The sequence below is a fragment of the Lissotriton helveticus genome, chromosome 1_1, assembly GCF_964261635.1.
Source record: "Lissotriton helveticus chromosome 1_1, aLisHel1.1, whole genome shotgun sequence".
Taxonomy (NCBI): Eukaryota; Metazoa; Chordata; class Amphibia; order Caudata; family Salamandridae; genus Lissotriton; species Lissotriton helveticus.
In genome coordinates, this window is record NC_136057.1 from 1,502,563,077 (window position 1) to 1,502,591,003 (window position 27,927).

Sequence of the window (27,927 nt, forward strand, 5' to 3'; positions counted from 1 at the left end):
ATCAATTCAAGCTCATTTCCACCAGAAGATTATTTTATGGCGCCATCAATATTTCTACCCAATGTCATTGAAGAAAGTGATTGAACACGTCTATCAAGGTGCCAATAGTTACCAGTGGTGGCAATTCTGCTTTTTCTTACACATTTTCCATTGGCCATGTTGGACTTAAAAGTGGAACCAATACAAGAAAAGGAGACACTCTGCAAAAAGGGCTGAGGGAGGGCCATTAGGAATCTACTGATAAATGTCTACCCATCAATAAAGGTCGAAATCATGTTCCTCTAATGGATGCTTGCTGTTGGACTTGGCCCTTTTTGCAGGGTCATCCCTGAACTTTTTGCCTTCCTCATGTATTTTTTCTGACCTAATTTTGTTGGTTTTATGACTCTGGGCACTTTACCACTGCAGATCAGTGCTAAAGTGCATATGCTCTCTGGTGTACATTGTTGTAATGGATTAGTGAATCAAGTTTGGCTATTTGATTTACTTGTCAGACCCTAGTACAGTGCACCTTGAGCGCCCAGGGCCTGTAAATCAAATGCTGCTGGTGGGCTTGCAGGACTGATTGTGCCACCCACAGAAGCAGCTTGTAAAATATGGCTCAGGCCTGCCATTGCAGAGCCTGTGTGCAGTCTGGGATTGCCAGGTCGACTTGGCAAGTGCACCCACATGCCAGTCCCTAAACCTTCCCTTTTCTACATGTTAGTCACCCCTAAGGCAGGCCCAAGGTACACCTATGGCAGGGTGCATTCTATGTGAAAGGTAGGACATACCCTGGTGTGTGTGGCATGTCCCGATAGTCAATTACAGCCAATTTCATTTTACACGATTGCAAGGATATCTGTTCCCATAGGCCAGAAAGGGCAGTTTGATTATAAAATCTTATAAACATAACTGACCCTAGGAACAGGATAGGAAAATAAAGTTTAGGATGTTAAAATACATCTTTTAGTGTGGGTGATTTTTACATTCTGTGTTTGAAAATACCACTTTTAGAAAGTAGGTATTTTCTTGCCTAACCATCCAGTGTGCCACTGCTAGGTTTTTGTATTCCATGTCTGGCTTGTGAGTGACAGGAGGCTCGAGAGGGCTTAGGCTCCAGTCTGATGGGTCAGGGCTGGGGTGAATAGGACCTGGGTTGAATAGAGAGTAGGGGGAGGAGATTTCCTTTCACTTGCCTGAGCCTACACAGAACAGAGAGTAGAGGGAGGAGATTTCTTTTCAGCTACCTGGGCCAAGTCTGCTTTCCACAATGCTGTCTCCACCCCCTACCACGAAGCTACACCAGGGAGGACAGAACTGGGTTTGCTGGGTACAGACACACTCTGCCTTCAGAGAACAACGGATTTTGTAGTATAAATATTAGGGTCCCAGAACTTTAGATCACTTCTATGAATCACGACAAACCTTTGCCAAGGAGAGAAACCAAGGAAGCTGAAGGAGGAGACTGCCCCTGTGATAGTGAATGTTTGGGGTTGGCCTGCAGTGGTTACTTATTGCCAAGTAGAAAAGGAGCTTTGTGTGTACTTTGACTATCTTGAAGAAGATCTCCAAGAGCTTGAAGCTGAGCTTGCCTCCTGTTCTGAAGTCTCAGGGACATAAAGACTTCACCTCAAGCCCCCTTGTATTTCCTTGTTGGGAATTCTACCTGTAGAGAGGTGCCTGCTGTTGTTTAAGGACATCTAGAGACTGCGTGTCGCTGGGAGCGTGACGCAACGAGGAAGAAGCGTGTAGCTGCCGCAGCTGTTTGCCGTCGCCTCGCCGAAGGAAGCGTGTTGCATCACCGGAGAAGCGTGCCGCCCCCACAGAGGTTGCCATCGCATTGCAGGAGAAGCATGTCACAGGGCCAGTCGCGGCTCAAGAAACATTGATTTTGCTGCACGACCGTCAGGCGTGCATGCATTGTCTCCAAGTTGTTGCATCGCATCAAAGACATCATTTTGTCGCATCACACCGGATTGTCGCAACACATCGAGGCGCCATATTGTCGCATTGTAACCGGAACAGAGTTAGAAACAGATGCTTCGCCTTCTCTCCGGTAGGGAACAGGTGGGCTGCCTCCCCCGAAACAAGGAACTGACGCTTCGCCTTCCCTGCGGCACTTTTGTTTATTTTGCATTACGCATCCAAGGTACTTTGAGAGTAAAGTGTTGCATTTACCCTCTATATTGAACTAAGCTATATTTACCATCTGAAAGTCATATTTTTGAATACTGTATTGTGGATTTGTGTAGTTTGGTCTTGTGTTAAATCTAGATAAAGATTACTCAATCTTAATCTAAACTGGTATGGTGTCCATTTGTAGTGTTTTCACTGTATTACTGTATATGTTCACAAATGCTTTACACACTGCCTCTGAGAGAAGCCTGCCTGCTCGTGCCAAGCTACCAAGGGGGGGAGCAGGGGTTATTTTAGGAGTGTAGCCCCCTTACCCTGACTAGAAGCAAGGTCACCTACTTGGTCAAAGGTAGCTACTTCTGACAACTAGAGACCCCCATTTCTAACAGTCGCATCCTGTAACTTATTCATCCAAAATCACTTCCAAAGCATCATAACAAAGTGTCAAAGCTCAGGCTGATTAGGCTAATCAAACTATAAAACTTTGCAGGTGTGCTCATCTAACTGCTACTCATTTGTTACCTCTAAGCCATAACAGTAATTTTTTATGGAAACTTCAACTGAGGGCCATAAGACCACATGAAGATGCTAAGAACAGGAATGTTATGGTAGATACGTTTCCTCTAATTAAATTAGCCCTTAATCGGTCACAGCTATTTAACTTTCCTGTGAGTAATATTCCTTACTACACAAATGTGGCCCACTAAGACATGGGCTGCCTGTGAATGGCTCTACCTTGTCTGAAGAAACCAATAAAACAACAGGCCATCCATCGTAAAATGCTGGATTCTGTGCAAGTAAGAGTGGTGGTCTTTCACATTATTGCCCTAGGAGGGTGGTTATTGCCATAGAAGAATGAGGAGTTGAAAAGAAGACTCAAAGATCTTCTGAGAGAAACAGAATTTAGAAACAACCTTTGCTAGTAAACAAGTCATCTGAAGATGTGTGGAGAACTGGACTACCATGTTAAGCAAACACCAGGCTCACTCTAAGATGGGAAACGTTGGATGGTATACAGAACTGCAACAATGAGTTTCACCATTTGTGTCATGAAGAAAGCACACTCGTCTTTGTTAATGGAATGGATCACAACAGGTCAAACGGAGACAAATTTCTAGGTGATCTGTAATTTGCTCAGCACAATGTCTACCACTGAGAAATATGTTAATCCCTTTTCTGTGAAGATGAACCACTAATATTGCCATCATGGTGGTGAAAATGGCAAATCTAAATGTATTGTGGTCTTACAGTAAAATTGAGTATTTTCTCTATCAATCTGGAATCAAAATATGGAAGTAGGCTTCTTGAAGATCCAGGGACACCACCCAGTCATGATTCTAAAGCACATGAAAAATGTGCTGAATCATGGAGATCTTTGATCTTTTTCAAAGATATTTGTTTTAGAATTAACGTCAAGAAGAGGGTGGTGATCTTGGCCTTCTATGATACTAAAAAGTATCTTGAGTAGCAACCTCTATGCTTCTCCTCAAGAGGAAGTCTTCCTTTCAACCCCTTTTCAAGAAATTTGGAAGTCTCTTTCATCAGGATGCTTGTGTCACGCAGAAGAAGAACCCCACACAAATTACCTGTAGGACACATTGGTCTGAGGTAGCCTCCCTTCTTTTGTGCAACAAGTCAGCTAACTGTCAACAACTCAACTGTGGCACTTCTGTACAAAGCTTTCAGAGTAGAAGGATTGGTGAAGGATGAAGAGGAGAACTAGTGCTTTTACTTCAATACCCCGATAAGGGCAGGATAGAGACAATTACTAGGATTTGACGAATTGGTGGCAGTACAAGTGAAAATGTCACTACTGCTGGCGTAAAATCTTTACTGGAGAAGATAATCCTTAAGTGCAGGCTGCAACTCAGATTTGTTTCAATCTTTGCAAGTTCTTTTCCCTAAGAGACCCTACCGGTCAAAAAGCATGTTAACCAAACTTGCTGACAGAAAGTGCACAAGGAGGACTCTAAACTGTGGACTATTTAGCGTCCCATAAAGCCTAATTAAGGTTTGATTCACATGTTACATAACACAATCTTATGCTTAGACTTTAAGCACCATCAAAGGGAAAATGCTCATTCTTGCTGGGCATCTATCTTAAAACAGTTTGAGCAAGAAGGACAAGTCACTTACCTTCAGTAACGCATTATCTGGTAGAGACATAGGGGCACATTAGGATAGCGGGCGGAAAATCACCCCGACTGCCATGGAGGTGGAAAACAACCGCCCGCCAGGACCGCGGATAAACCGGCGGTCAACTTAGGATCAACCGCCACTAAAGACCGACCGCGGCGGTAGCGGGTGAAATAAAACCACCCGACCCGTGCGGTGATGCCAAAACTCCGACCGCGGCGGCCGGAAAAGCAGCGGAAAAGACAAAACCGGCCACAGGTAAAGCAGAGACACCGCACGGGAAATTAGGATATCCCCGAGTGTCCCACGGTCGGAACCGCTGTTTCCGACCACCGCGGTCGCACACAGGAGTGAATGGGAGAGATAGCTTAAGAGCTGCAGCATAGCCATCGCAGCGGAATGAACACGAAAAAAATGGCGGACGAATCCAAAACACCGCAGTGATGACAAACATTGAACAAATCAATGTAGCCATGGCTCCCCCCCCCCATGAAAGAAATACAAATAGCAATAAACATTGCTAAGAAAAATATACAAGGACAGGGCTACTCCCACAACACACCTGACATTGAAAATACCACTTGGCCACACCCACACAGCTGAGTATAAAACCACCAGCTTCACTGACCACAATCCTTTGCAATACTCCAGAAGAAAAGGCCATACACCACATCTTACAGGAGAGGCAAAAGAGCACAGCACACACACACAAACACCACCACCATCACCACCACCATCACACCAGCACTCACAATCCCCCAGCACACCTCACACCTCACACACCAACATCACACCCACCACCCACCCACCAGCACCCACAAACAATCCTAACACAACACACCATGACCTCACCTAAAATGCCCAAATTCACTGAGTGAGTTGACAGTCATGGTCAACGAGATAGTGAGAGTAGAGCCACAACTGTTTGGTAGGCTGGTCCAACAGACACCATTAGCCAGAAGGACCCAAATGTGGGAAAGGATAGTCCAAAGGGTGAATGCAGTAGGGAACACCCCAAGATCCAAGAAGGAGATCATGAAGCGGTGGCATGATCTCAAGAGGGTTGTCAAGGAGAAGAGGAGCAAGAACTGGATGCTGGCTGAGAAGACTGGCAGTGGCCCTCCCATCCCACAGAAAACATTCACACCATGGGAGGAGAAGGTGCTTGCCATCCTGCATCCTGAGAGTCTCACAGGAGTAGGCGGGGGAATGGAGGCTGGTAAGTACAAACAAATGCCAAACAACACACTGAGAATTACTCCCTTGCACAACATAAACCCCATCACACTGTCCCCCCTCACCCAACAGGTAGCCAGCCATCTTGCAATGTATTCTTGTAAATGTAAATGTAAATGTATTTCGATTTATATAGCGCACGTTTCACCCAGGGGTCTCAAGGCGCTTGCTTAGGGAACCCGTCCTGGTATTCCCCTGTGAGAGATACCCCGGCAGGGTATTCACAAGGTGAAAGCCAGGCATCCCGCCGCGAGGGGCCGTAGTGGAGATTAAGCAAGCTATTGCCCAGAGTCGCAGAGTGTGACCCCGTGAGTCGAGTAGGCACCGGAGCGAGAATTGTCGAGTCCGTGGAATTTTTGAGCCCGAGACCCGCCGAGGCGGGGAATCGAACCCTGGTCCACGGCTGATCTCAGCTTCCGGGTCTGCCGCCTCTAACCACTGAGCCACACTTCTCCACTGTATGGGGTGGGAGACCTGTTTCACTACTCCCAGCATGCCTCCTGGCCCACAGCCCAGCAGCATGGAGGACTCTCCCACCCAGGAGCATGTGGCAGCCATTGCATTGTTCCCCCTCACATAACAGGTAGGTAGCCATCCTGTAATGGAGGAGTGTGTGTGGGTGGGAGAATTGTATCACTACTCCCAGCATGCCTCCTGGCCCACAGCCCAGCAGCATGGAGGTCTCCCCCAGCCAGGAGCATGTGGCAGCCATTGCACTGTTCCCCCTCACCTAACAGGTAGGTAGGTATCTTGTAATGGAGTCCTGTATGTGGGTGGGATGCCTGTTTCACTACTCCAAGCATGCCTCCTGCCCCACAGCCCAGCAGCATGGAGGCCTCCCCCCCACCCTGGAGCATGTGGCAGCCATTGCACTGTTCCCCCTCACCTAACAGGTAGGTAGCCATCCTGTAATGGAGGAGTGTGTGTGGGTGGGAGGATTGTATCACTACTCCCAGCATGCTCCCTGCCCCACAGCCCAGCAGCACGGAGGCCTCCCCCACCCAGGAGCATGTGGCAGCCATTGCACTGTTCCCCCTCACCTAACAGGTAGGTAGCCATCCTGTAATGGAGGAGTGTGTGTGTGTGGGAGGATTGTATCACTACTCCCAGCATGCCCCCTTCCCCACAGCCCAGCAGCATGGAGGCCTCCCCCAGCCAGGAGTATGTGGCAGCCATTGCACTGTTCCCCTCGCCTAACAGGTAGGTAGCCATCCTTTGCCATCTTCCTTAACCCTCGTGGTAACCAGTCCTATTAGTCAAACAGAAACTAGGTCAAGAGAAATGGCCACGAGATCTAAATAACACCTTAGGGAAAGCCCGGGGGAGAGCGGAAAGACATCTCCACCAGTAAATAATGTAAAGGAACCCCCGATTAAGCGTGCTAGAAGGGTTACTCAAAAAACTAAGCAGAAGACTAGAGCTAAACCCCTCGCTGCCAAATGCCCAAATCAGGATCTTGCGGTCGAGAAGAAACTCCAAGGGCTGCCAGAGGACTTCAAACAACAATGCCCAAATGCAATCCTGCCCATAGATGTTGGAAATGAAGACCAGTGGAAAAGACTGGAAACACGGGTGTCTATTTTGCTGGCCCCTTTACTAAGTAAATTGTCATTAATTGAGGAGAAACCTTTATCGCTGGAAATGCCCAAAAGTATACCATCCAACCCGCTGGTTACGGAGAGGTGTCACTGTATTCAATCGGTGCAACCTTTGGGGGACCCACCTGTAACTAAGGGGGGGGGCTGAGGGGTTAGAATGCGCAAAAAAGATGCCTAAGGTAGCTCGAACAGACTGTGGAACTAGTCACCATAAGCAGGTTGAAAATGTGAGCAGAACCGCGAACCAAGTAAATGATTTTTTCCATCCCAATGCTGTAGAAACACGCCCTAGGATAAATGAGAGGAACTCGGATGAAGAGGTTGACCGAAGGAAGGAGGAGGGGCTAGATAAGGCACAGAGGGGTGGCCGACAAAGCCAACCTAGGGGAGGTATAGACCAATCCCAACTCAAAGGAAAAGTAATCAGAGCACCACATCTCAACCCTGGAGAGCCCCCAGTAGTAGATCTGCCACCAGAAAATTGCCCCTATACAGTGGTCTTGACAGGAGTCCCATGACACAACCATGAGCAGGAGGAGACGGTCACCCAGCTAATTAATAAAGTGGCTCATTTGGTTGTCCAAATATATTAGATTTAAGATTAAAAATCACCGACACATTCTGATGGCTAGGAGGGTGTCTTGGCTTGGTAAGTCGAGGAAAGTATTCCCAGGAGACTGCATTATTGTTACACTTAGACACCCGGAGTTGGCAAGGGAGATTTTTGGGCATGCAAATGGTTTATTTACTTTAGAATCTTGTATTAAACCTTTATCATTGGGCTTCTTGTATAGACCAGGGCTCAGTACTGACTTAATACAGAGTAACCTTGCTGGGGGGAAGGGAGGCGTGCCGGGGCAGTGGCAGCTACTAATGTTTTTGCGCCACTTAGAGACCTGAATGATATTGACTGACTAATCCCCAGGGAGGAGGGTGGTAGTCTTAGCGATATTCACTCAGTTAGCACAGAGGTGGTAGAAAGAAGGGTGAAGTCACATGGGAGAACACCTGTAATACCCCTACTGCGAACTAGGGACTCCGTCTCGCAGAATATAAACCACCCAGGCAAATCAACCACCAGAGGGGTCAGTATTACACCCGCAACGTACACAGGCACAAGACACGGTGGAGACCTGAAAATTATCTCCTCGAACGTAGCGGGGTTATCTAATAAACTGGGGGATACACAATGGCTTACCTACGTGAGACATTTTAATATAATCTGTCTACAGGAAACGTGGGAGACAGAGAAAACTTGTTTTATTGAAGGATATAAAACCTTTGCATGTGCAGCAGTAAGATCGAGCTCAGGTAGAGCAAAGGGGGGCTTGACTATATTTATAGACTTAAGAATCCAGGGCAGGTGGGAATCTTTGGCATGGGAGTCAAGTGTTGTCCAAGGACTGAAACTCACAAACAAATATTTTAGGTTTATTATAATGAATTTCTACAATGCAATGTCAAACGAGCAGGGCGTAGGCAGTTCTAACAAATTAAATAGGTGCCTGGAATATACTCATGGCAAAGGGCTGGCTCAATCACAACGGATACTGGTGGGCGATTTCAATTTTCATTTGTGCCCACACCTTAGGGTGGCCCAGGGCGATTGGGCATCTTGCCCTCTAAGGGATGGCCCCCATTTGGAGCACACGCAGTTGGGAACTGAGTTGACCAGTCTACTAGGCGTCTATGGGCTAATACATACAATAGATATGATTGCTAGCGGTAGGGGTAGGGTGGTTCCTCCCACCTTTAAAGGACGAGGATGCTGCTCCTACATGGACTTCATTTTTGTTTCCTTTTTGGTTAAGAGGAGTGCATCCCAGTTTAATACAAATCATAGAGCATTCAGTGACCACAACCCCCTGACACATGAGCTTGCGGCCCACCCCTTTTTATCAGTTGTAAATAGTCAAGATGGTGGTGGGTCAGTTGTGGCAATAGATCAAGCTTGGAGGCTCAGATGGTGCCTGGTGGATATAGCTACTTTTAATGCTTCTTTATTCCACAAGGGGTATCAGGAGATAATGAAATGTCTAGATGTGGGAGTGGAGGGGGTGGATCTACTAGAAGCCTTTAATAAGGTCGCCAACCCGGTGGATAGTCTGTTAAGCTCCACTTCCAAAGCTCGAAGGGGGGGGGGACCCAAAGTGGTTCGACAGACAATGCTCACAGGCCTTGAGAAGGCTCAAATGGCACTGAAACAAATTCCAAGGGACAGGAAGCGTGTGGCGGAATGTCGTGTAAGTTACAAAAAAGCAGTCAAAGGGCGAAAGGGCCAATTACAACGTGAGGCATGGGAGGAGCTAACGGAAGCAGCGGACCAGAAGGACTCCACCCGATTCTGGGGAGTAATTAACAAACCTTGCTTTGCAGAACCAGATAAGCCAGGGCTGAGTAACAATATCTTACCAGAAACATGGAAGCAGCATTTTCATGGACTGTATAACTTCCACTGCAGTCCGAGGGAACCGCAGTTAGCACAAGTAGTACCAAGCCTTATCCCGGTTACCTTCTCGTGGACAAAGTAAACGCAGGAATTGAGGGCCTAACAAGAAATAAGGCACCGGGGGCCAGATGGGATCCCCCCAGATCTTTTTCTTAGTAACCCGGACGTTTGTGCTCCCTTATTAACTAGGGTTCTAAATGCCGCTATAAGCTCAGCTATGCCAGCTTCCTGGTCGTCCGCAATAATTGTGCCCATATTCAAGAAAGGGGATAGGGATAGTCCACATTGTTATAGACCCATCTCTTTGATAGACATTTTAGCGAAGGTGTTGGGTCGGGCTATTTTAAACAGGTTGATGGAATGGGCGAAGGATAAACAAATTATCACAGACGTACAATATGGGTTTCGTCCGGGCAAATCTACCGTAGATCAATGCCTTAACCTATACCTCATTACTGCCAAATATACACTAGCTAAGGAGGGAGCACTATACTTAGCCTGTATGGACCTCACAGCGACGTTTGACCGCATGAATCATAGTAAGCTGTGGGTAATATTGGGTGAGCTTGGGGTAGACCCGGGATTAATAAATATCCTACAAGTGCTCCATAGTAATACCACAGCAGCAGTATCATATACGCAGGAGAGGAAGGTGACGGAGTATTTTAATTGCTCGAGTGGGGTAAGATAAGGCTGTATACTAGCGCCGCTTTTGTTCACCGTATATATTAATGGCCTAGATAAGTCACTACGTGAAATCAGGGCAGACTCACCCAGAATAGGGGAAAAAGCGGTCCCGGTTCTGCTTTACGCAGATGATGTGGTGGTCCTTGCTCGAACCCCACATGGTCTACAGCTTTTAATAGATGGTTTTGTTGAGTTTATGTAAAATTTGGATATGTCCCCTAACCTAACAAAATCATATGTTATGGAGACGGGGAAAAAGGCAAAAAACTCATACAAATATGTCATAGGTTCACACGCTCTGGGCAAAGTTCCAGCCTGCGCGTACCTGGGAATGTTCATAGATGGTCACTTGAATTTCAAACATTTATTAAAGGAGAAGTGCTTGGCCTTGAAAAAGTCTACAGGCTCTATAACAGACTTTGCACACAGGTTAGGATGTGGGACTCTGGATATGATTCTTAAGATCTACAATTCAGTCTCCTGTGCCAAGGTGTTATACGGAAGCGAGGTCAAGGTGTTATACGGAAGCGAGGTCTGGGGTTTTATTACGACTAATGACTTACAAAGAGAAGAAAATAATTATTTAAGGGGTTTACTGAAGGTCCCTCAAAGTATCCCGGTATTTTCTGTCCATGAAGAATTGGGGGTTAAATATATATCTGACCAGATAGCAGTCAAGCCCTCTTATATTGGCTCAAATGCTGGACAAACATAGAGGCAGGCTTCACAAGGATTGTACTCCAGGATAGTTTATCCTTGGACCATTCGATCTGAATTCCCTGGATAAAATATGTAAAGGAGTTTTTCATCAAGTTAGGCCGGGCAGACTTGTTCAATACACCAGAATCAATAAGATCAAAGGACAGGGTTGAGATTAAAGCCCTGCATCTAAGGTTCGCCATGGTACACCGAGAGGCTATTGAACTTGCTAAACCTACAGTGAGAGCCCATACACTAGTAAAGACAACCCAGGGAATTGAACCTTATTTAAAGTTAATGACAAACCCACACAATAGATTTTTAATTACCTGTTTTAGGTTACATTTTTTCCATCACTTACTAGCGGTACCAGCAGGTTTTTGTTAAAAATATTGAAGAGAGTGGGCCCTGTGGCTGCGACAACAGGTCTCCACAGGATACCATTCACCTGGTTCTTCTCTGCCCGTACTATGCTTTTCCCAGGAAAAAGTTTTTAAAGTATTTATTGAATCAAGCTGGTTTTAGACAGGAGTGAGTAGCCTTGTTGTTTTTAAAGCTTTTTTCTGATGTACATACCCGATTTTGTGTGGCTAATTTCTTGAGTCGCTGTTAAATTAAGGAAATCTAGGGGCGACTAAAGAAGAGAGGAAGGGTTCCTGGGTTATTGGCATGCAAAATCTGATCTAACAGGGCTGAAATAATCATGTGACAACCTCCTAATGCCTGCTCTAATGTATTGAATTGTATCGGAGAGGGATATTTCATGTATGTTTGGTTTTATATATGCTTTTTACGATTTGTTTTCAAATTGAATAAAGTTATTTATTGATTAATTGATTGACTCAGATCTGCACTGGAAGGGCCCCCTGTCCCCAAGAACTCAACCTGATCAGGCTCAAGCTCCTCTGGGACAGTTCCTTCTTCAGGCTCACAATCATCTTCCTCAAAAGACTGATCATCACTCTGAGTCAGGGGGGAAGGAACTGCCTTAACCCTACTGCTCCTTTTCTTGGAAGGCACCGGGCCCATTATTCCAGAATCCAGGGCCTGTCCAGTGTTAAGACTTTCTGACCTGTGACCTAGTCACAGCAAACACATGTGCGGGACACCCCAGCATTGCTGCATGGGGCCTCAATTCCACTTCAGACCAGGCTGAAGCCTCTAAGTCATTTCCAAGCAAGCATTCTACAGGGAGGTCTGCAATGATCACAACCTTCTTAAGGCCAGTTACCCCTCCCCAGGAAAAATTAACAACTGCTAGGGTATGAGTGGTCCTGACATTGCTAGCATTGATCACTTGGTAAGTCTCACCATGTATTACTTGTTCAGGGTTCACAAAGTCTGGTGTCATCATTGTGACACTTGCCCCTGTGTCCCTGGAGGCCTCTGCCTTTTTCTCATTTATTAAAGGCTGTTGTCTGTACTTGCCCAAGTCATTGGGACTCACAGAAGAGGTCATATCCATGCCTCCATCACAGACTAACACAGCCTGAGTTGGTACTCTGACTATGCCAGAGTCCATCTCAGTTCCCAGGGTTAACCCTACTACACCCTTCTGCTGAGAACCACTACTTGTAGCTGAACTAGGGGGAACAGTTGCCTTAGGGTCAAAGGTGGCTGGAGTTGTCTCCTTTTTGGTGCAGTCACTGGTCCAGCGACTATTCTGCTTATAGACTTTGCACCATGGCTTTCTTTGGCCTTCTTTCTTTTTGGAAGATTGGGGATTCCCACCATTAGAAGCTTTTTGGGGGCTTGTGAAGACTTCTGGTCTTTACCCTTCTCCCTACCTTTTTGTTCTTGCTTCTTTTGGTCACAACCTTGGTTCAGTACCTTCTGCTTCACCCTGGTTCTGACCCATTTGTCTGCCTTCTTTCCCAATTCTTGGGGAGAGGTCAGATCAGAGTCTACCAGGTGCTGATGCAACTCTGATTTTGACAGTTATTACGGATCTGCTGCCTCATGATCAGATTATACAATCCTGCATAGTCACACACTATACTGCCCAGTAACCAGCCCTCCAGAGCCTAAGTAGCACAACCTACAAAGTCAAACCAGTCCTGAGTCTGTGTCTTCTGGGTATCTCTGAACTGTATTATATACTGCTCAGTGGTTAAGCCAAACCCATCTATTAGAGCACTCTTCATGACCTTGTAATCATCAGCATCCTCTTCTCTGACAGTGAGGAGCTTGTCTCTACTCTTGTCTGCAAAGGAGAGCCACAAGATTGCTGCCCTCTGCTCCTGGGGTACCTTCTGGCCCTCTCCAGTGCAGTAATCAATTTGTGGATGTCATCCCCATTCTGATAGGGAGGGACAATCTTGTTAAGGTTTATATGGTCATAAGACCTATTCCTACCACTAGGGACATTACTGCCACCATGGGGCTCTAACCCCATCTTTTTTATTGCTCTTTCAAACTCTAGGGTTATAGAAAGCTATCCTAGTGGTAGCTGTGGAGAGCAGCCTTCGGGCTAAGTCTTGAAGGAATGTAAAGCAGCTTGCTTTACCAGTCTATAATTTCTTGAATGACCAAATGAAAGCAGAACCACACCAGGTATATATATATATATAATATATGTATTTATTCTAAACACACCCTTCTAGTCTCTTTATGAGGCTAGAGGCAAAAGTGCAATACGAGAACTTAAATAGCACACAGTAAATTAGCACAGTATACGTTTTGCCCTAAGGGCCTCACAAACCATATACTGAGAAAGTGGTATAAGTACCGATCTCAGCATAGAGACAAGGCCTAGGGCCTGTAGAACCGCTGGGACAACCAGTAACCACCCAAGGTAGGGACGCGGGAGAATCACGGGGTACACATGCAGTGTCTAAAAAACAGCCGCGAATCACCATTGACTTCTATGGAGTAAGTTAAAGTTCGAATTTTAAAGAATAAGGACACTTAGGAGTGGACTACGGTAAAAACCCATTCAGAACTGGACACTTCGAGAGTCAAGACCCATGGGAGCACCAAAGTACTCGTGTTACCTCACCCAGGGAAGCCGGGTGCATAGGTGTCTTTTCGTATCGGGTTTCATCGTCGTTTCCTATGGAGAGCTACAAAGTGGTGATGCAGGCGTCCAGGTGAGAAGTGTCCGGATGGATCCAAGGGTGGATCGGAGATCTGAAGAACATGAAAGCAGAGGGGACAGAGTCTGGGTCACTAGCCAGTGGCCAGGAAGGCGACAAAAAGATGCCAGCCGATGTCGGGTGATTTCAGGTGATGTAGGTGAAGCTTGACTCTTCAGCCACGAGGTCCAGGAGCTGGATTTGAGCTGTCCCAAGTCAGATGTAGAGTGCTGCAGCGTCGGTATCCGGATTGGACCCAACAAGCCTTGGCAACAGCAACCCACGCAGAATGGAAAGATTGGCTTCGGAGCAGACCAGCAAGGTTGAGGGACTCACCCTTTGGAGGGGAGTCAGGGCTTGTCTGGAGCAATAATAATAGACGTTGACGTTCTCTCAAGGTGCACAGGAAGGCAAAGAAGAGATGAAAAAAGGTTTAAGGAAATATTCTTTTTAGCGCAGAGAATAGTACTCTTAAAGTTATATAAAGTTGGAAGAGTGTTTTAAAACAAAGAAATCAAAGTACGTGAGGAAATATTTTGTTGTGAATAGAAAAGTTATACCTTATACCCCAAGGATTGGTATTGTTTAAAAAGCAAATGCATATAATGGAGAAAGGTGGGAAAGCAAAGTAATTCTACCTTTCTTTTAGCGTAAAATGCTGTTGGATAGATTTTCTCCCCGTTTCTTGGCTCTGTAAGAAGAATGGCTGAAAAGTGCAAAGAAATCCTATTAAGAATTTAAATCTTGTTTATTCTAGTAGTCTGAAAAGAAAGTCAGATCATTGTATGTCATAGTGTACCTGGTAAATAATCATTCACTCAGACAGTCGCTTCGAAGTATAGGAAATGCCAAATAGTGAGTATTATAGCGGAATGGATCCCATCCGGTGATCTAAAGTCTAATATTAGAAAAGAGTATGGTGGTTAAGAGCCGGTAATCGAAAGCACTGACCTATCTGATATGGAGTCATATTAAGGATAAATCATTATGAACAGGCTTTAGTAAGGTTCTCAAGCGCTGTACCTGGTGCACACGGGTATCAGGTTTCACCCGGTTTAAATTTTTAGTACTCCCGATAGTAAAACGATTTAAATGATGGAAGGCGGAATCTCTCTGTCAAAACACAAACACAAACGAAAGAGATCTCAGTAAATAGAGAGTTTTGGTATACCAGGAAAACCCGGAACAAAACGTAAAATGTTTATATTAGGTTTAAAAATGTACTAAAAATCACTTCACAGGATATTTATAAGTATTGAGGCTATCACAGCAACATTGAAAACTTGAGTATATAACGGAGCAAACAATAACGTATTCGTAACCAGATTCACAGTTGGTAGACATTGTAAAAGTGTCTATTAGCAGCATATTAGAGTAAAAAAAGTTCGGAATTTATGTCTAAGTCCTTAAAATAATCAAGCCGTTTTGTTGGTTGGGACTAAGGTCCGAAATGCGTTTTTTTTAAAAAGAAGGCGATGGCCACAGTTTTGCCCGTCTCTTTAGTTAAACAATTCACGTCTTTGGAGACAAAAAATAAAGGAAGAAAAACAAAGTGTAATGTTAGATTATATTTATAATCCAGATAAACAGTGCTCCTAAGAAGTACACTCAAAAAATAGACAATGGCTTACATAATGTGCCGGGTGGGGCTCAGCCCTGCCAGGACTATGATAGGTCCCTAGAGTACAAAACGAAAGAGAAGGAATATTAAAAATGTTCAAACGTTTGTCTCCTGTTACCAGAGACAGTCGTAAAAGCTATTGGGGCCGTTAGCAAGGTCTATTTTACTTACTGGAGATGAAGCAAAATCTGGGTGTAGCACGTCCGCGGGAATCTTTCGAAAAGGGCAGCGGCGGCCATATTGACTCCTTTCTCCCTTTTTATAGTCAAGCAATCAATGAACAAAGAAAGAGGACCTGAGCACAATTCTAGGTGCTTCTGAGCGATTCATTTATTCAGAAAAAAATTTGCTCTTAATGTCACACATTCTTCGGTTTTTGGAAGAATTTTCGATTCTCCAATATACTGCTTTTTCACCTTTTTTTATACATAGTCTGTTTACACTTTCTATTTTGTTAGCAGACCAGGCCCACACTAGAATCCGCCAGGATTTTGCCTAATATTTTACAGTCTGCATTTAACAGCGTTATTGGTCTGCACGAGGCAGGGAGGGCAGGGTCTCTGTGGGGTTTGGGAAAAGTAACCAGAATGGATTCTCGGAGTGAGCCTGGAAGTTCCTCTCTGTCTAGCGCATCCTCATACATGGCTACCGCCCTGGGAACCAGGTGTGCAGAAAAGGTACTGTAATATTCAAGCGGGAAGCCGTCCATTCCTGGGGCTTTGTTTCATGCCAATGCTCTAATGGCGTGGGTGATGTCTGGGGCTTTGATCTTTGTCTCTAACGCTTTTTTGTCAGCGGGTGGTATACGGGGAATATGCAACAGGCGGAGGAAGTTAGTGATTATGTGTTGATTTGTTTGTGTAGGGGCCCAGTAAATACTCGAGTAATAGTTGTGGAAAATATGCAGAATCTCTACTTGCGAGTGTTGAGGGGTCCTCGTTTTGTCAAGCAGTTCCGTAATTGGTGTAACGTCTACGTCTTGCTTGGCAAGCCAAGCTAACCGTGTTCCCGCTCGGTTACCCTCTTTGTGTACTCTAGCGGCGTACGCATGGAAATTGTATTTACGTAGATCTTTCTTTGCTTCTGCATGGGAGGTTTTGGCCACTGCTATTTGGTTGGGGGTGGCATCGGCAGTCTCACTTTGTTTCGTGAGAGGCGCTAGTGCTTTCTCAGATGTTTGTAGTGTTCTTTCGAGTATCTTACATACTTCCACTATTTGTTGTATGCAGTGCCCCCTAGCCCTGACTTTAAATGCGTCCCACTCTGTTAGTCTAGATGCAGCCGTACTTGAGTTGAGGGTGAAGTGTTCCTGAATGTAATCTGTGTTCATGGCAGAACACCTGGTCTGTGAGACAACATGTGGTAGTTTCCAGGTGGGTATTGGGGGTGTGGGGTCATTATGTGTGTGTCATGGTCTGACAGAACCCTGCCCAGATAATCTGAATGTTGTACTCCTGGGAGCACTGTTGTGGAGCATAGGAATCTGTCTAGGCGCACTCGTAGGTTGTGTGGGATGGAGTGGTTAGGAGTAAAGTCTAATGTCTATGTTCCGCTCCCGCCTCGGGTCTGCCAATGCCCCATGTTTGATATTGGTCTGTCTGCCTATGTGCTGGTGAGTGTATCGAGGGGGATAAGACCTATCAAGATGAATGTCCAGAAAGCAATTGTAATCACCCCCTAGGAGCCATGGGACTGAGATGTATTGGGTGAGCACGCCTGTGAGGCGCCTCCAGTATTTGTCCTGGTCTACATTAGGAGCGAATATGCTTCCCAATAGTATGGACTTGCCCTCCAGTGTCCCTTCTATTAGGGAATAGCTGCCTTCTTTATCTACGGTACGTGACTGTTCCTTGAAGGGGATCCCGGGCCGAATCCAGACTAGTGCGCCCCTGGTGAATGCTGAGTATGTGGTGGCACAGATAATAACCCATCATTTTCTACGCAGACAATCCACCTTGATCGCCGATAGGTGTGTCTCCTGCAGGAGGGCTATCTGTGCTTGTTGCCTTTTTATATATGCATAGACAGCATAGCGCTTGGTAGCTGCGTGCCTGCCCCTTACGTTTATCGTAATGATTTTCATGTCTGTGTTGGCGACTCTAGTGGTCATGTCGTTCAGTGACTACAAGCAGATCACGCTTTTGTGTTGACCATTAACCCCCTCCCGATCCCCTCCCCTCCAAGGGTCAACTGCCCACTTGTAGCTTGTAATCTTACAAGTTTGCTCAGCTAAGGGTATCTGGGGAACCGGAGACAAAGGAAGACTAAACTTAAGCAACAGGGAATATTCCCAACTGATAGGATATGTCTTAGGGGACAATATGTCCAAACTGTACGTCATATACTGTCTTTAAGTCGTTCTTTGTGGGGGGTGGTTGTGCGGCATCTTCCGTCTCAGCTGCCCGCCTTGTGATGCTGAGTCAGAGTTGTCGAAAGAGGCCCTTGCACCAATGGCCGTTCATCACGTCATAGACCGATATGTCACGTGGTGCCACTCCATAATTCTGGGTGTATCGCCCTGTGTTCTTGCATCTTCGTTCATGGTTCTGGGGTTGATGTCAACTCGTGTGGTATGCTATTATGATTACTTCGCAGTCGGGTGGGTTCTATATCAGCGTATCTGCTGTTTGGGGAGTGACCATTGGGGGTGTGACTGATCCATCGCGGGAGGTGTGTGCATCGCTGACTTCTTCTGATGTGAATAAATGGGGGGCCGTCTCTGGGTTCGAGCTGTCCACTGTCGATCGCACCACTGCTGCCGCTAGCAGTGCTCTCCCGCATTCTGCTATCATTTGCTCCAGGTCAGGGGAGCGTTGTGCAAGATAATCAGAGTGCGGGCTCAACTGTGTGAGGGTGATTCGCCTGTGTTGATGTCTTTGGAGGCCAGTGGGCCAATGACTTTGTGTGTTCCTGTGGTCGTCTGGTCCTGATAATCGCTGCTCCACCCAATCACTAGCTTCCGCTGGGTTATCGAAGAAATGTGCAGTTCCATCATGCAAGATTTTCGAGCGGGCAGAGAAAAGGAAAGGGTATTGTACTTTCTTTTGGAACAGAGTTAGTTTGACTGCTAGAAAGGTGGCCCTTTGTTATTGGACAGCACAGGAGTAATCTGGGAACAGTATTACTTGCTTGTCTTCCACTTTGAGTGGCCCATTTTTTGTCTGGCGGCTCTAAGGATAGTGCCTCTGTCCTGGTAGTGGAGCAATTTCAGAAGGAATGGTCGAGGCGGTCAACCCGGCAGTGGTCTACGGGCTGGTACTCGGTGTGCCCTTTCTATGGAGAAATATGGGGTTAGGTCCGTTGTTCGGGTGAACATCTTGATCCATGTTTCAATGTATAGGTTAGGGTTGGATCCTTCGGAGCCCTCCGGCTGGTTTGAAATGTGGATATTACTTCTTCGAGATCAGCCTTCCAAATCGCCTGTTTTGCTTTCTAGGGCCTTTACTCTTAGTTGAAGATCTTTATATGGTGACTTGGTGTGTCTGTATTTTCGTCTCTATAGCTTGGAATGTCTTCTCGCCCTGTTTAACTTTGTCCGCTAGTTTCAGATGGTCATCCCGAAGGAGGTTGAGGTCAGTGGCCAATTCACTGAATTTATTTTCCATGGTCATCCTGGAATGTTCAATTGCCGCGAGGACCTTGTCCAATTTGCAGGACATGGACTCTGCTCGGGAGGGTTCTCCTTCTGCGTGGGTGATCGTGGGGACAGGGAAGTTCTGCCTCCGGTTTGGTACTTGCGGTGTCCCCGTTATGTGTTGGTGCCCCGTATTGCTAGGAGATGTCTAGATCCGGCCCGGTTACCAGGAGGGGGATGCAAGCACAGGGCCTACGGCTGACTTCCGATGTTGGGGGTTGGACGTGACCTTGGGCTGCGGTGAGCCGGCAATGGGCCTTCTTGCTGCTGCTGAGGTAGGCCGGGTGGTCCCAGACCAGGGAGAGCTCCACCGGGGTGTCACCCGCTGCCCTCAAACCCCTGAGCCTGCGCCTCGAGTCCCAGCGCCGCAGGGGGGGGGGGTTGGCTTCCCCCTTCCAGGCGCTCCAGTTGTATTGGCTCTTGGAGGTTCGGTCTGGTGTCGCACAGGTTCTGGGCCCCGAGGAAGAGTCTGTACTCGTCAGAGCCTGCTAGGGAGGCGGGCTGCCGTTGTGAGGTGTCTTCCCATGAGTGCGAGGCTCCGATGAAGGCCGCCGTTTCCCAGATGTCCCTGGCGCGTTTTAGGCCTCCCTCCACGTGCCTCGAGCTCAAACGCCGAGCGGGGGGGATCACTCTGCCATGGTGCAGGCTGATGGCGAATTTGGTACTGCTCGGTGGGGGGTTGGTAAGTGCTGCCAGTCGCGTTTCACATTTCGGGCTGCTGCTATGGCCTCACTGTCGCTAGGTCTTCTGATGGGCGCCAAGCTCCAGTGCCGGAAGTCGCTTCGCAGATGCCCCTGACACTCTTGAGCCTCCCACTGCGCACCTCGAGACCCTGCGCAGAGCGGGTGGAGGTCGCTGTAGTATGTAGGTATGTAGTGTATTGCAGGCTGATGGCAGATTTAGCACTTTAGTGAAGGGTTGGTGATTGCCGCCAGCCGGACCCCACGCTTTGGATTGCCACCAGTATTGAACGTTATGACCTTACTTTCATTGAGGGTTTTCTTGTGGGCACAAATCGTTGATGAAGGCGGCTGCTGCACCGATGCCTCTGACTTGTTTAGGCCTCCCGCCTCGCGCTTCGAAACCTAGCGCCGGCCGGAGGGAGGTCTGTGTGCGGGGATGAGGGCAGTTGATGAATGCAGCTTCGTGCACGGGGATTGGCAATCGCTGCCAGCTGGATTCCTCATTGCGGGAAGCCGCCCGTGGTGAGTTTTATGGCTTTGCTGTCGCTTGGTGTCTTCCTGCGGGTGTGTTGCATCGAAGCAGGCGGCGACTCCTCAGACGCCCCTGGTGTGTTAGCGTCTCCTGCCGTGCGCCTCGAGTCCCAACGCCAAGTGGGGTGAGGTCGCTGTGCTGGGGTGCGGGCGAATGTCAAATCCAGCACCTCACTGCAGGAGATAGCCGATTGCTGCCAGTTGGGTTCTGCACTTCGGGTTGCCACCGGTGTTGGGTGCAATGGTTGCACTATCGCTGGGCGTTTCCGTGTGCGTGCAAAGCTCTGATGCAGGCGGCTACACCACAGGCGCTCTTGGCGTGTTTTAAGCCTCCTGCCGCGAGCCTCGAGATCCAACGCCGAGCAGGAGGAGATTGCTGTGCTGGGGTGCTGGTAAAGGGTGAGTTTAGCACTTTATTGTGGGGGTTGATAGCCTCTGCCAGCCGGGCCTGCTACCTCGGAGACGAGCCCTCACCTGTGGTCCACGCAGATGTGAAGGTATTGGGATGGACACTTAGGATCGCCTCTCCAGCCACCTGGCCAGGTAACAAAAGGAAACATCTTGGGATCCAGCAGCGGCTCTTGGGTTTATTCTCGTCCGACATCGCGGGTGCCCAGTCCTCGGCGGGTGCCACCATTTTGGAGACGCTGCAGGATCATCAGAGAGGCTGCATACACGTGGGGAGCACCGCTCAGACTTCTATTTCGGGGTCGGCAGGGGGCTTGTGTGCTATTATCATCGTGGGCAGGGAGTTTGGTGGGTTTAGGGAGGATTACGGCATGGATGAGCGCAGATTGCGAGGGCAGCAGGACGGAGCTCTAGGGAGGCACGCCCGCCAGCTTACCCAGTCAAACCACACCCCCCTAATCTATAACTAATCTTTGCCTCTTACTGTCCTGCAGTAGTGTTTCGTGAACATGTGCAGAGATGCCCACGTAGCTTCCTGACAGATGTCATTAAGGGGGACTCCCCGTCCCAAAGCAGTGGTAGCTGCCGTCTCTCTGGTGGAATGAGCATGCAGTCCCACTGGAGGCTCCTTCTTTGCCAATGAGTAGCAAGCTTTACTGCACAAAACAACCCACCTAGAGATGGTCCACTTGTGCACGACCTGACCTTTCTTGGCGCCCACGTAGCCAACAAGGAGCTGGTCATCCACCCGGAAATGGTTGGTACAATCCAAATACAAGGAAAGCGCACGTTTTGGATCCAGACGGTGGAGCCTCTCTTCCTCCTTTGAAGGACGCGGAGGCGGAAAGAAGGTGGACAAAGTGATGGTTTGACCAATGTGGAAAAAAGTAACCACCCTGGAAAGAAAGGAAGGTCTAGTTCTGAGGACGACCTTGTCCAGATGAACAGCCAGAAAGGGAGGCTTGGAAGAAGGAGCTTGGAGCTTACTCACCCTGCACGCAGAGGTGATGGCCACCAGAAAGGCAGTTTTTCAAGTCAGAAGCATGAGAGGACAGTTATGTAGCGGCTCGAAGGGAGCGCACATAAGATATGCAAGAACCAAGTTCCACTGAGGCATTACGAAGAGAAGAAGAGGAAAAAGATGAGTAATGCCCTTAAGGAAGCAATTTACAACAGAGGACTTGAAAAGAGAAGGCTGATCAGGAAGCCTAAGAAAGGCTGAAATAGCACTTAAGAGTGCCCAGAGCAGAGACCTGCAGGGCCAAAGAAAGGAGGAACAAGAGAACCTCAGAAAGAGGGGCAGAAAGGGGATCCACAGCCTTTGCTGTGCACCATGCCACAAATTTGGTTCATCTGCAGGAGTATACCTTCTTAGTGGAGGGACACCATCCTGCCAAGATAACATCACAGACTTCGGGAGGAAAGTCGAAAGCTGTCAACTTTATCCACGCAAGGAGGTGCAGGCTGGACAGGTTCGGGTGGAGGACCGTTCCCTGCTGCTGCAACAGGAGATCCTCTCGAAGAGGCAGTCTGATCGGAGGATCAATGGTTATGTGCAATAGCTCAGGATGCCTGACTCTCCATGTCCAATCCGATGCCACAAGAATGACTTGGACCAGAACGCGCTTGATCTTCTTCAGCACTCTGTGCAGAAGTGGAATAGGCGGAAAGCCGTATAGAAGACCACAACCCCACTAGCGACGAAAATCGCCACCTAGCGAGTACCATCTTGGAAATTCCAATGCACAGAATTGCTGACATTGTGCGTTATCTTCTGTGGCGAATAAATCTAACCAAGGCTTTCCCCACTGCTGAAAGAGACCTTACACCACCTCCGAGTGAAGACGCCATTCGTGATCCATCATGCACCTGTGGATGAGTTCATCTGCCCTGGCGTTCAGTGAACCTGCCAGTTGTTGGACCACCAGGGATATGCCTTGATTTTCCAGTCATGTCCAGAGGCAGAGGGCCTCCTTACATAGGGTCCACGACCCCGCCCACCCTGTTTGTTGCAGAACCACATGGTGGTGGTCTTATCGGTGAACACCTGCACCACTCTTCCCCGGACAGAGGGAAGGAATGCTTTGAGTGCAAGATGGATCACCCGAAGCCCCAGAAGGTTGATGTGGAGTACGGACTCTGCCGGAGACCAGAGGCCTCTGATCTCTGCCTCTCCTGTGTGCCCGCTGTGAGAAGTTGGCCTGGTATATGATGTTCACTATTCTAGTGAGTACCTTGCACCAGTCCAAACAACCCTTATGGTGATGGTTGTAAAGCCAACCTTATAGACCAGCTAGCCTAGTGGTAGCATGGACAAAGCAGTCTTAAGCTAAACTCAAGAGGACATGTGAAGCCAGCTGTTTTACCATATGAAATGAAATGAAATGAAATGAAATAAAGTATTTATAGAGCGCACGGTGGCCAAACGGCTTCCTGGCGCTGAGAGCTCTACTGAACAGAACAGACAGGGCCGAGGAAGTTAGCAGGGGTAGGCCTGGGCAAACAAGAATGTTTTGAGCGCTTTGCGGAAGTGTGAAAAAATAGGAATAGAACGCATGGAAAGAGGGAGGGAATTCCAGAACCGGGGGCAAGGACAGAGAATCTGGTTCCACCAGTGCGGGATTTACGAAAGCGGGGAACAGTGAGGAGGGCAGAGGTAGATGAGCGGAGGGTACGGGCAGGGGTGTGAGTGGAGATCAAGGAATTAATGAACGCCGGAGCAGAGCGATCAACAGCCCGGAAGACTAGGCACCCTAGTTTGAACAGGGATCTCTGTAAAACGGGGAGCCAGTGAAGAGATTTGAGGACAGGAGTGATATGATGAGTTTTGGGAAAATGAAAAATAAGTCGGGCAGCCTGATTTTGGATTGCTTGAAGACGACGGGTTTCGTAGGCAGGGATACCCACGAACAAGCTATTTCCATAATCAAGGCGGGAAGTAATGAGGGCCGAAATGATAATTTTGAGGGAATCAAGAGAAAAGAAACCGGAGATTTTACGAATCAGACGGAGGGAAAGAAAGCAAGAAGACACTACAGAACTGACCTGGCCGTGCATTGACAGGTCATGACTGACCTTAATGCCCAGCGTTTTGACAGAAGGAACAGGGGTAGGAGGGGGACCAAAAATAGGGGGCCAGAAAGCAGAGGACCAAGGGCTGCATGAGCCACCAGTCAAGACAAGCTCAGTCTTATCTGGATTGAGCTTGAGATGATTGGCGCTCATCCACCCGGAAATAAAAACCAGAGTGGAGCGAAAGAAAGATAAGGAGTGAGAGGAAGAAAGATCAAAGACGAGCTGGAGGTCATCTGCGTAGTTGTACACAGAGACCCCCAGATCGAGAAGAGAAACAATAAGGGGACGAATATAAAGATTGAAGAGAAGAGGGGAAAGAGAGGAACCTTGGGGAACCCCACATGACACCGGGAGGGGGGAGGCAGAGAAACCGGAGAGGTGAACAGCTTGTGAGCGTCCTAAAAGAAAGGACGTGATCCAGGAAAGAGCAGGGCCCCGAATGCCCGCTGCGCTGACACGGTCAAGAAGGATGGTGTGATCGACCGTGTCAAACGCAGCGGATAAGTCCAGGAGAACCAGAGCTTGAGGGGAGTTGGTGTCGGCCTTGGCTTTCAACTCATCAAGAACCGCGAGCACCACTGACTCGGTCGAGTGGCCCGAGCGGAAGCCTGCTTGGTGGGAAGCGAGGAGATGGTTCTGCTCAATATAAGAGGAAAGGCAGGAGGTGACATAGCTTTCGAGAATTTTAGCAAGATAGGGAAGAAGAGAAATAGGTCTGAAATTGGAAGGGAGGGAAGAATCAAGACCAGGTTTTTTGAGGATGGGAAAAACAATCGCAGATTTAAATGAAGAGGGGACCAAGCCAGTTGAAAGGGAAGCATTAAGAAAGGAAAGAGGAGTAGTAGGGCAAGAGGTGAAAAGAGTTCTCAGCACGCGGGCAGGGGCACAATCGGCAGGGGAGCCTGACTTGATTTTGATAAGTAAGGCTAGAAAGGAGTCCAAGGAAATAGGCGGGAAGGAAGCAAAAGAAGAATTAGACACAAGAAGGGCAGAATAAAGGGGAGGGAAGGGAGTGGTAGGAATGTTGGATTTAATTTTAGCGATCTTCTCGATAAAGAAGTCGTTTAAAGAAGAACAGAGGGCCTGGGAAGGGATGAGCTTGGGGCAGACACGATCAGAGGTGGCCAGATTAGTGACCAAGGAAAAGATCTCTTTAGATTTATTAGCGGAAAGTGCTACCTGCTCAGAGAAGTACTTGGTCTTAGACACAAGAATAGCTTTCTTATAATCATTAAGGAGACGTTTATATTTGGCCTTGAGATCGGGGCAATAGCTGCGGCGCCAAAGACGCTCAGAGCGTCTAAGTTCCAGTTTAAGGGCCTTGAGTTCAGACTTGAACCATCTATGGGCCTCGTGTGGGCGAATAGACTTGACTATTTTAAGAGGGGCAACTAGATCACAACCAGAAGATAACCAATTACTGACTGCGACGGCCTGAAGATCGAGAGGAAGGCCGTTGAGGTCAGGAGGGGAAGATGCCAGGAAGAGGGAAAGGGAAGGGAGGTCCACACGGTTCCAGATGCGTGCAAAGATGTTCTTGGGGCGAGAGGATTTGTGAGGGGAACCAAGGTTAATAGTGAAGAAAATAAGGGAGTGGTCAGACCAGGTGCAAGGAAGAATGCTAGGGGGAGAGACAATGTCCTGAGATGACCAGCCTTGGTCCAATGTATGACCAAGATTGTGGGTGGGAGCAGAAACATGAGACAGGAGGTTAAGACACGAGAGGGTGGCCGTGAAGTCCTTGGACGCCAGATCCTCCCTGGGATCACCAGGCCAGTAATTGAAGTCTCCCAGCAGGAGAACCGAGGAGTTGTTAACTACTAGGGTAGCAAGGAGTTCCTGCAGGGAGGCCACAAACAGAGGCATGCTCAGGGGTGGGCGGTACACCAGGACAACTGTCAGAGGGGCGGGAAGGTTAGTGGAACGGGCGACCAAAAAATCCACTCCAGCTATGGAAGGTTGAGGGAGAAGCTGGAATTGGAGACTAGCCCGAACAATCATGGCCACACCCCCTCCGATCCTGCCGTCAGGGCGATCAGCCCGGAGGGCGTAGTAGGAATCGGGGAGGATGGCCAGGATATCAGGGAGTGAGGCCTCTGAGAACCAAGTTTCTGTTAAAAACAGAATGTCAGGGGAATCTGAGGTAAGAAGGTTAAATAATTGCAGTTGATGCTTGCCTGCCGAACGAGTGTTAAGGAAGCAGGCAGAGGCAATGTGAGAAGGAGGTGTGGTGGTAGAAAGCATAGGGACCTGGGAGGGCAAGGAAGGAATAGCCTACGGGGAAGTGGCACAGTCAGGATGGGGGACATAGATACCTAGGGAGGTGAGATGCTGCATGAGGGAATGGGGAAGGGGCCCATCAGCAGAGCAGGAGAGAAGTTGCGCAGAGGAGTATACGAGTGAAGAGGCAGGGGCTGTGGCCCCTGGTCCCGGCCCGTCGCGGACGGGCGCAGACGGGCTTAACTTAGGCGCAACTTCGGCGCGCCTTCGTCGCGCCCGCTGCGCTCGTCCGCTGCGCGGCCGGGATAGGAGAGCCATAAAGTAAGCCGCCAGAAGTAATAGGGGCGTGGCAGGGGGTGGAGGGACAGAGGAACTGCCCCACCAACCACCGAGCAGCCCAAGATGGTGGCCACGCCCGTCCCCGCCCCAGTGACCTGCCCGTCAGAGGGGGGAGAACGATCAGCGTGGGGCGCTCTGGCAGCGGGAGCCAAGGGGATGAAGTGGCGGCAAGGGGTGCGCGATGTCCAGAGCGCAGCCCCAGAGCAGGAGGAGGTAAAATTGTTAACAAAGTCTTGCCAATTAAAAACACAAAGTTGCGCCACACCAGGTAGCGTTGTTGCTCCCGGCGAAGCCTCGGGAGATCTGATCGTTAGTGAGAGCTGGGGCGGGACTCAGACAGTCCGGAAGAAATTGCCAGGGGGCGAGGGACAGAGGAACTGCCCCACCAACCACCGAGCAGCCCAAGATGGTGGCCACGCCCGTCCCCGCCCCAGTGACCTGCCCGTCAGAGGGGGGAGAACGATCAGCGTGGGGCGCTCTGGCAGCGGGAGCCAAGGGGATGAAGTGGCGGCAAGGGGTGCGCGATGTCCAGAGCGCAGCCCCAGAGCAGGAGGAGGTAAAATTGTTAACAAAGTCTTGCCAATTAAAAACACAAAGTTGCGCCACACCAGGTAGCGTTGTTGCTCCCGGCGAAGCCTCGGGAGATCTGATCGTTAGTGAGAGATGCAATCATTCAATACCAAGTGAAAGGACACCACACAGAATGTATATCAAAATATATATACATTTATTTCTAACAATCCTCTGAACTCTTTATGAGGTCAGAGGCACCAGCACAATACAAGATACTTAATTTAAATACAATAAGTACAATAAGTTGCACAAAATACAGTAATGCCCTTGGGGCACTTCGAACCATATACTAAAATAGTGGTATAAGAACCACGTCACGAACAAAGGAAAGCCTAGGGCCTGGAGAATCGCTGGGGGTACACTGCACTATCAATGGATAGAGAGCAGGAGGCCCACGGGATGCGCGTGCAGTGTCTTTACACGCACGCAAGTTACCATAGAGTTAGAATGGGAATGAAAGAAATGGAAACTAGTTCTTTTAGGACAATCCCGGATGGACTAGGGAAAAACTACTTGGAACTAGGACACTAGGATAGTCAATACCCACAGGAGTACCGAAATACTCGCGTTACCTCACCCACAGGAAGCGGGTGCATAGGTGTCAAAGTGTGTCGGTTTTCGTCGCTGATTCCTATGGAGCCTTGGAGAAAGATGCTGCAGGCGACCAGGAGAGAAGTGTTCGGGTGGATCCAAGGGCGGACCGAGGATGAAGAGTACCTGAAAGCAGAGGGGACAGAGTCTGTGTCACTAGCCAGTGATCAGGATGGAACCAGGAAGGAACCAGGCGATGTCGCAAAGCAATCAGGTGATGTCGTGAAGCTTGTCTCTGCAGCCACGTGGACCAGG

General features: G+C 48.4%; 1 protein-coding gene across 7 annotated transcripts in view; it reads right to left on the reverse strand.

Annotated features, from left to right (window-relative positions):
* Window positions 1-27,927, reverse strand: part of FIRRM (FIGNL1 interacting regulator of recombination and mitosis) — a 3,243,174-nt gene that overhangs the window by 985,189 nt on the left and 2,230,058 nt on the right. The window lies entirely within an intron of this gene.